The sequence below is a fragment of the Lipotes vexillifer genome, unplaced genomic scaffold (assembly GCF_000442215.2).
Source record: "Lipotes vexillifer unplaced genomic scaffold, Lipotes_vexillifer_v1.1 scaffold1262, whole genome shotgun sequence".
NCBI lineage: Eukaryota > Metazoa > Chordata > Mammalia > Artiodactyla > Lipotidae > Lipotes > Lipotes vexillifer.
Genome location: NW_006775022.1, coordinates 627,049 through 636,532, shown reverse-complemented (window position 1 = coordinate 636,532; position 9,484 = coordinate 627,049). Strand labels below are relative to the sequence as shown.

The 9,484-nt window shown below is 49.6% G+C and overlaps 1 protein-coding gene across 1 annotated transcript in view; it reads right to left on the bottom strand.

Moving 5' to 3' along the window:
- Positions 1-9,484, bottom strand: part of UROS (uroporphyrinogen III synthase) — a 34,156-nt gene that overhangs the window by 20,168 nt on the left and 4,504 nt on the right. Inside the window, exon 2 of the mRNA XM_007449632.1 lies at positions 5,559-5,630. The gene's annotated coding sequence lies outside the window, so the exon portion shown is untranslated. The remainder of the gene's footprint in view (positions 1-5,558; positions 5,631-9,484) is intronic.

The window sequence follows — 9,484 nt, the reverse complement described above, 5'->3', positions numbered from 1 at the left end:
GGAGGCCCCCAAAACGAAAAAAAAAAAAAAAAAAAAAAAAAAGAAATGTGTTAACTCTGGGAGCCATTACTTATAAATTATTACTGAACATACTTCTGGAACATTGTAATATCTGTGGGACATCTTAGGAAAATTGTCTCCAAATGAATTGCTTTGTATCTAAGCAACCAAACCTGGGTGAACTAATAATAATTATGAAATCAAGTTCAATTAATGCTGCTGTCGAGCTGTTAGCTAGAGAGACAGGGCATTTGGGGAAATGGGCAGTAGCATCGTTTCTATCATTTCCTGAAGCTATTCAGAATGTGCCTCCCACAGAAATCAGGAACCTCCCTTTCAGTGATGGTCACTGTTAGGTGTCAGCCTGGCGAGGATGTTTTCCCCATTTATTCACAAATGCTAACCTAGGTGCTGCTGGGCAGGTATTTTAGTGATGTTATCAAGTTGACTTACTGAAAGGATCACACAGAACAAACCAAGGGTTTAGGTGGGATTCAAAGAAGGAAGACATTTATTTTCGTTCTGGTCCCAACCATTTCAAACAAGGCTGTGGACAGATGGTCTCATGTGGAATTATGTCAGTACATCCTGTTAACTCTGCCTTCAACATGAATCCACGGTCCAGCCACTTCTTAACTTCCCCGCTCCTGAGACCACGTGCACGCTGGCTTTTAGTAAAAGGGATGATCCTTGGTAATCAGGGAGGGCCTGGTTCAGTCAAAAGAAAGGCCTAAAGAGCAGAACTGAGGTTTCCTTGAGGAAGAAGAAATTTCGCCTGTGGCCACAGCTGCAGCTCGTGCCCTAGCCTGGCTTGCCCTTCCCATCAGCTTGCACGGTGGATTTCAGCCCTGCCTCGCCAGCCCTCATGGCTGCACAAGGTGATTCCTTGCACTAAGTCTCCTGACATATATCCCCTACTGTTCTGTTTCTCTGTGGAACCCTGACTGATACACCTTCCAATCTGGGGGCTCCAGGAGTCTGGCATGTCACTAAGTGGCAGGTAGAACTTGGCATTTTCTGCATAAATCTTTCTGTGGCGTGCAAAGCAAGCAACTATTGTGGGGATTAAAAAGTGGGAGCGTAATGCTGTGAAGCAGGCATCCTGCGGCCACAGACCCCTACTCAGCCCTATCCTATTCCCCCTACCTTGGTTCTAGGCTCCAGGATACACATCCCCAAGTTTCCAAAGCATCTCTTAGTACTACTTTCAGATACCAGGAACCAATCTCTCACACAAGTGTTTCTATAGTGGTCTCAGGCAGTGACGCCTGGGACCTCCCTCAGGGGGGTGCAGTCTGCATTATTTGCTGGAAGCGTGGACAAGTTCAAGCACTCCAGGCTGTGAGGTGACGTGGCAGAGGTGACTGGGGTGTGGGTTTACCTCTCCAGGGCGACCTCTCTGAGCAGGAGAATCTGAGTTGAGATCTGAATAGTAACAGCAGGGGCAGAAATGTTCAAGTGTCAGAAAGGGGCTCGGGGTGTCCCCAGGGGAGAAGGGTAGGCATGGCTCAAGAGCAAAGGATAAGGGAGGCTCTGGTTCCATGAGAAATGGAAATCCACTGGAAGGTTGAAGCAGGAGTGACAGTGATGGGATTAACACTTCAGAGAGACCTCAGGCTTTGGGGCAAGGCTGGCCACCACAGACTAGGCGTGCAGGTGGTCTCAGGAGCAGGGAAGTTAAGCGGCTGGACCGTGGATTCATATTGAAGGCAGAGCTAACAGGATGTACCAACGTAATTCGAGACCGTCTGTCCACAGCCTGGTTTGAAATGGTTGGGACCAGGATGAAAATAAATGTCTTCCTTCTTTGAATCCCACCTAAATGCTTTGTTTGTGCTGTGTAATCCTATAAGGAAGTCAACTAATATGCGTAGACAGTTACCGTGAACCAGGCACTGGGTATATAATATGATTCCTGCCCTCGTATTAATGGGAGGGTAAAACAGATACATTACAAATAAATAAAAATAGTGACAGAGTCATAGTGCAATGAGCATTATGAAAGAAAAGTCAGGATGCTGTAGAAACATAACTGGCAAGTCTTATTTGGACTAGGAGGGGTGGCAAGGATTGCCATTTGCCCCTGAACATCCACTCTTCCCTTCTCCCTCATATGAATGGAACCCCTCATAATAACAGGGCACGTGGTTGCCCAAGATAAAAACGTGTAGGGGGATGTGGCCAGGTGACTAGGTTCTGGCCGACAGGATGGACGTCGAAGGGACGTGCAGACTTCCAGGTCCTGCCTTAGCAGGAAGTGCTGCGCCCCTGCCCTCCCCTTCCTGCCTCCCGGCTGGCGGCTGGCAAGTGCAGCCAAGGTGGCCAGCCCCTTCTACTGCAGGGGAGGGTAACGCCCTGGGGGTGATGGAAGGAGCAGGACTCCTTTGTATGGCAGAGGCACCAGTCAGCCAGGGCTTTTACATCAGAGAAAAGGAAAGTTCTATCCTGTTTCAGCCATTGCTATTTGAATTTCTGTTACAGCAGTGGAACCCATATCCTAAGTAATACAGAGGCCAGAATAGCTTTCTTGAGGACCTAATGCTTAGACTTCCACGTGGTGCTGAGTAGGATTAAGCTCCAAGGTCGGCATGCCTGAGGCGTGGGAGAGGTCTGTGGCAGCTGGAATGTACAGGGGAGAGTGGGGAGACAGGCCTCATCTGGTCCTGTTAGGGAGTTTGGGTTTATCTTAGTACCAGTGGGAGGCGTCTTGCTGATGGATTTACTTCTGCTCTCTGTCCCTCGTTTCTGCTTGCCCTGTTCTCTTCCCCTTTCTCTCTGGGGCAACACAGGAGGGAAGTATGGGGTCACAGAACAAGCACAGGATGAAGGGCCAAGAGACCAGCTCTACTGTCCATTATGTGATCTTCTCTCCCCTGTCAAACGGGAATAACCTCTGCCCTACCAAGGCCGCTGAGTGACTCAAAGGAGATAACAACAGCAGCTACCCAGTTATTGAGCGCTTACTACATGCCAGAGACTGTTCTAGATGCTTTACATGCAGTAAAGCTATGAGGTTTATCCCACTTTATAGATGAGGAGACTGTGGCATATGGGGGACAAAACTCACCCAAAGTCCCCGGACCAATGAGTGGCAGAGCTGCCACACTCAGGCAGCCCAGCCCTAAAGTCTACGCTCTCACCCCTGCCCTGTGCTGCACACCCAAGTGCTTGGGAAGACAGACAGGTAAAAAGACATAAAGGACTTCCCTGGTGGCACAGTGGTTAAGGATCCGCCTGCTGATGCAGGGGACACGGGTTCGAGCCCTGGTCCAGGAAGATCCCACATGCCGCGGAGCAACTAAGCCCGTGCGCCACAACTACTGAGCCTGCGAGCCACAACTACTGCAGCCCACGTGCCTAGAGCCCAAGCTCCGCAACAAGAGAAGCCACCGCGATGAGAAGCCTGCACACTGCAATGACCTGGTCACTGCAACTAGAGAAAGCCTGCACAGCAATGAAGACCCAACGCGGCCAAAAATAAATAAATTAATTAATGATAATTTAAAAAAAAGACATGCAGTATCACTCTAGTGCCAAGTGCTTAGTTTGGTAACGAAAACATGTGAGAGCAAAACCAAGCTACCCACTGCAAACAAAATATTTCTTCTGGGTTCTACTCTGCGGTTCTCTCAAGTAATAAAACTGATGCCTTAGGGATAACTGTTAAGAAATTCCATGAGATGGGCTTCAGGACTTGACAAATAAAAATCAAATACTACCCTTGTCCCTTTTCTGCCGTTGCTCAAAGCCATCTCTAACGTAAAATTAAGAGGAACTGTTGCTGATGCTTCTTGGCCACACCAAAGGCCATGTCATCAGGTTCACTGAGAAAGGGATCAACTGATACGTGCACACAGATAGCCGTGCTAACACCCTGGTACTTTTCTCAGTAACTGAGAGTTTAAAGCTGAGAGTGTTCCCTCACCCTCACACCCCATAATGGACAGGTACCAGTCCCTGAACTACTGGGCACATCCAGCCCAGGGCAGAATCCAAAGGCTCAGAGAAAGGTCTACAGATACTTTCTCAAAAAGGGAAGGGCATTCCCAAAACGTCCTGCAGTGCCCAAGGGTCTGCAGCAAAGGCCCAGGGACCAGGTGACAGAAACAGCTCGTAGCAAAGGAAACACTCGCCAGGGGAGGCCTGGCTCACGGGGCAGCTGGGCCCCTGTGAAGGCACACGTGATCACCAGCTGCTCTGTGAACCAGGAACGACCTCCCTGCCTGGAATCCCCAGGTTCTGTCCAATGGCTTGCTTTCTACAATCATGGGGGCTTAGATGGTGGCATTACTGCAATTTCTCACAGGCCAAGGGAAGGACCGGGATATCTCTAGAGCTCAGCGCAGACTGTCATTCCTATAGCTCAAGAAACCCACACTCCTGTCATCTCCAAAACGTAGCCCAAGAAGAGAGAGAAAGACAAACATTGCTACTTCTCACCCACACGGTTTCCCATCCTCAGGACCAGAGGAAATACAGCCACAGCCCAGAAGGTGTAGGTGCCCTATAGCTCTCATGGAGACACAACTGATTGAACTGTGCTCCCTCCAAAGAAGTCCTAACCCTTGGTACCTACAAATGTGAATTTACTTGGAAATAGGGTCTTTGCTGAGGTAACTAGGTTAAGCTGAGGTCATGGTGGATTAGAGTGTCCCATATAACTCTGACTAATCCAACACGACTGGCATCCTTAGAGAAGAAAATCTAGACACAGTTAGAGGCAGACAGAAGGCCATGTGAGGGAGGCAGAGACTGCAGAGACGTTGCCAAAGGCAAGAAACACCTGGGCCCCCCAGCAGCTGGAAGAGGAAGGAAGGATCCTCCCCTAGAAGCTTCAGAGGAGGCAGGCATGCCCCACGGACACCTGGCCTCCGGAAATGGGAGACAATAAATTTCTTTTGCTTAAGCCATGTGCTCTGTGGTATATGTTACAGAAGCCCTAGGCAACTAGACAGAGGGGAACTCATTTTTGGTGCTGTCTACAGGACTATGTCTCCTAAGAAAAAGCACCTGTGTGTGTGCTCCCAGCATGGCCAATCCTTCCTTTTCAGCTGAGGAATTTGAGGTTGGGGTGTGGCAGGGGGACCTGCCCGAGCTCACACGGGAAGTCCGAGGCAGAGCCAGTACTGAGCCCAGGCCTTGGGGTCTGAGTTCAGTTCCCCCCACCAGCTCATGACCATCACACCATCTAAAGACTGGAAGAAGCAACACCACCTTTCCTGGTGGATGATAAAGCTCCAAGTGAACTAGTATTTAGCATGACATTTTCACTCAACTATGAAGCTTTTCATTTGGGGTTTAACCTTAATTATGTTTTATTTATTTCCCTCTACCCCGAGTCCCTGAGACTTAACACAGGAAGGGATTTCACCACAGCCCTCTTCTATTCTGGGCAGGAAGAGTGGGGGAGACGTCAGAATTTTTATCCTGGTAGTTGGGGCGAAGTTCAGGTGCACCTGAAGGCTTGCAAGCCCTGTACCTGCCCAGCCTCAAGACCAAAGAGAGAGCCCAGAGTCAGCGACAGAGACATCAGGAGTTGAATGGATGGGGGATCTTACATGTCTGAAGCGGGGTCCTGGAGTGACACCCCACCGTGTGTGGCAGACAGCAGGAAGGACATGGCAGCAGTCCTTGCTACCTGGGGAAGAGGGCGGTTACCAGTTACGGGGAGAACTGACATCAGGTTGGCTCATCAGTTGCCAGGGAAACAAGCAGAGGGGCCGCCCCTCGCCGCCCCTTTGATAAATTATCATAGTGGAGATAGTTCGGATTCAAAGATTTCAAAAATCACTAGCTGGCGCCAGGAGCAGGTATATACGCATTTACTGATTATATCATAGGCTCTACAACTGAGAGGAAAGGTCAGTCAGGTGAGTAGGGTGTAGGTGAGGCAAGGACTGGTCGAGCAGGGGATGTGCAGAGAGCAAGAGAACAGTCATCTTGGGTGGCCTGATCATACAGGTGACCATGTATACCAGTCTGTCCAAGACAGTCCCAGTTTACAGCTGTTGTTCTGGTGTAATTACTGACAGCACCCAACTGCACTCTCAAAAGTCTCCCATTTTGGACAGTAAATTATGGAGTCACTTTCCTTATAATGGCTATGGATGTTCACAAATGTTTTACACAGCTTGATGGAATGGAAAAAATGCAGGACTAGAAATGAGGAGACTCTTATTCCTGTCCAAGAAATATGAGAGGTTTCATTAACACAGTGTCTGGCAAGTATGAGAATGGTGGCCAGGCAGTAGCGCCAGAGCGCAGGGAGCTCCAAGCGGGGGCAGACGGGCCCCAGGCTCAGAGCCACTGTGCAGGGCCATTCAGGCTGTGGTGAGGACTTTGCGTATTATCTGAATGAGATGTGATACCACTGGAGGATTCTGAGAACCGGACTGACCTGCTCTGACTTAGAGTTTCACAGGACCACTTGCAGGTGTGTGGAGAAAAGCCTGAAGGTAGAAAGGAGTAAGATAGGGAGGATACTGGAACAGTTTCGGTGAGAGATGTTATGGGCTTGGACCAGATTGGCATTTGAAGTGGGGAAAAGTGACTGCACTTGGCTATATTATGAAGGTGTAGCCAACAGCATTGACTTGGACTGGACGCAGGGTAGACAGAAAAAGGAATCAAGGTGACTCCAACTGGACAACTGCAAGAACAACAGCACCATGTCAGGACGTGAAGAATGACACAGACGATACCTGAGAATGCCTCTTCTCCGCCAGTGTGCCCCAGCCCGTCAGAGTCCTGGGAATAGGTTCGCAGGTGTGCCTGGGGTCTGGGTCCTCTCAGCCCTTGGGGCAGCTGGGTAGAGCCCAGGGCAGCCAGAACTCACTCCCATCGCCTCCACGCCCACCCCAGCCAGGGCTGACTGCCTTTGGCTGTAAACTGTAAATCCTCGTCTATTTATGAAAATGTGCTGAATGAATATTACCATTTACTAGCTGTGCCACAGTGCTAAAAGTTGAAGAGTACTGGTGTTAGACGTCCAAATGGAGAGATCAGGCGGGCGCCTTGGGCTTGGGGAAGGAGTCAGGTCAAAGGACAAAGATTTGGGAGTCATCAGTATACAGATGGTATTTAAAGTCCTGGGACTGTGTGAGATTATGGATAGGAAAGAAGGGGGCCCAGGACAGAGCCCTAAAGCACTCGAACAATGTCAGTCAGGGATGCAGGGTAGAAGGGATCCTGGCAAAGGAGGAGGAAAACAGACTGGAGTGTGTCTTAGCTTGGGCTGCCATTAACAGACCACCACTGACTAGTGGGCTTAAACAACAGTTATTTTCTCACAGTTCTGGAGGCTAGAAGTCCAAGATCAAGGTGCCATGAGGGTTTGTTCCTGGTGAGGCCTCTCTTCCTGGCCTGTAGACTGCTGCCTTCTTGCTGTGTGCTCACATGGCCTTTCCTGTGTGCTTGTGCAGAGAGAGACCCCTGGTGTCTCCTCCTAAGGACACCACCGGTCCTGTAGGACTTAGGCTCTACCCTTAGGACCTCATTTAATCTTAACTACGACTTTAAAGGCCCTATATCCAAATACAGTCACACTGGGGGTTAGGGCTTCAACATAGGAGTCTGAGGGGCAAAATTCAGTTCATAACAGAATAAGTTACAGAATGAAGTGGACATAGAGATGTAATTGTAGATAAGAAGAGTACTGCTATTAAGAAGAGTAGGAGAGGGGCTTCCCTGGTGGCGCAGTCGTTGAGAGTCCGCCTGCCGATGCAGGGGATACGGGTTCGTGCCCCGGTCTGGGAAGATCCCACATGCCGTGGAGCGGCTGGGCCCGTGAGCCATGGCCGTTGAGCCTGCTGGTCCGGAGCCTGTGCTCCACAAATGGGAGAGGCCACAACAGTGAGAGGCCCACATACCGCAAAAAAAAAAAAAAAAAAAAAAAAGAAGAGTAGGAGAAATAAGGCCATAACTGGCAAGGGAGGCAGTGAGGTCAAGAGAGGTTCCAGACGCATTCCCCCTGCCCCACATACAAACGTGAGAGACACCAGCGCGAGGGTAGGCGTGGAGAAGGGCATTCCGGATTATAGGTAAGTCAGGGAAGAATGCCATGCAATGCACTTGGGGAGCAAATGAGTAAGGCCCTTTGGTATGACTTTCTCCTTGAGGTTCCAGGTGTACCTTTTTCTGCCTTGTCCACCTTGTAGAGGCTCCTGAATTTTAGCCACAAGGAGAACTAAGAAAGGACAAGCTGGCCTTCCAGGCCAGAAAGTTGGCTCTCAATTAGGCAGGACAGGGGCTCTGCCATACTGCTTTCATTTACCCAAGAAACACTGAGTCTCTTCTTTGTGATGCTGGGTACTGGATGCTGGGCAAGGGACAAGTCAGACTTAGTGCCCACCCTCAAGGAACTCCAAGGCTGGTGGGGGAGGATGGACAACCACAGAACTGTGAGTGAAGTATTGAGAAAGAGACAGTCAAGGTACTTTCTACTGCGAACTGTCAGGATTTGGAAGAAAGGCTTCAAAAGTGCACCTCTGGGTCTGGGGCTCCTCTGATTCCGATTTGGTATTCTGCTGGGGTAGATGATTTAGGGTGAAGTGTCCTTATTCTAACCACTTTGTAGAGAAGGTCTGATGGGATTAACAAATAAAGGAGTTCAGCATCAAACTCATGCGGAATACGTTTAAGATGGGTAAAGCCAGCTAAGATGCTTTTCATTTACTAGAGCCTGGAGTATTCTAGGGATTGAGGCAGGCAAGGGGGTTCACAAAAAGTGAACAAACCAACCCCTTCTCAGCAATATGTCACTGTGGCCAATGTACACCTTCACACAGAACTCCTTTAGCTGTTCCCATCAAGGAGTTCAAACACCAGTCATCCAGTCATTTGCTAGGAAGAGCAAGCAGTGAAATGGCAAGCCCCTGTACTTGGCCTCTGTGGTGGGGACTGAATCCAAAACTTGTATTTTGAATTCTTTTAACCCCCAGGACCTCAGAATGTGACCTTATTTGGAAACAGGCTATTTGCAGATGCAGTCAAGTTAAAACGAGGTCATTAGGGTGAGCCCTAATCATTTATGACTAGCATCCTTATAAAAAAGGGAAATTTGCACACACAGGTACATACAGGGAAAACGTTAAGTGAAGGTGAAGGCAGAGATCGGGGTGATGCATCTACAAGCTGAGGAATGTCAAAGATGTGCCAGCAAACCACCAGCAGCAGGGAGAGGGGCCTGGAACAGATTCCCCCTCACGGCCTCAGAAGGAACCCACCCTTCTGACATCTTGATCTTAGAATTTTAGCCCCTGGAACTGTGAGACAGTACATTTCCTTTTTAAAAAAATATTTAATGCTTCCCTGGTGGCACAGTGGTTGAGAGTCTGCCTGCTGATGCAGGGGACACGGGTTCGTGCCCCGGTCCGGGAAGATCCCACATGCTGTGGAGCGGCTGGGCCCGTGAGCCATGGCCACTGAGCCTGCGCGTCGGAGCCTGTGCTCCGCAACAGGAGAGGCCACAACAGTGAGAGGCCTG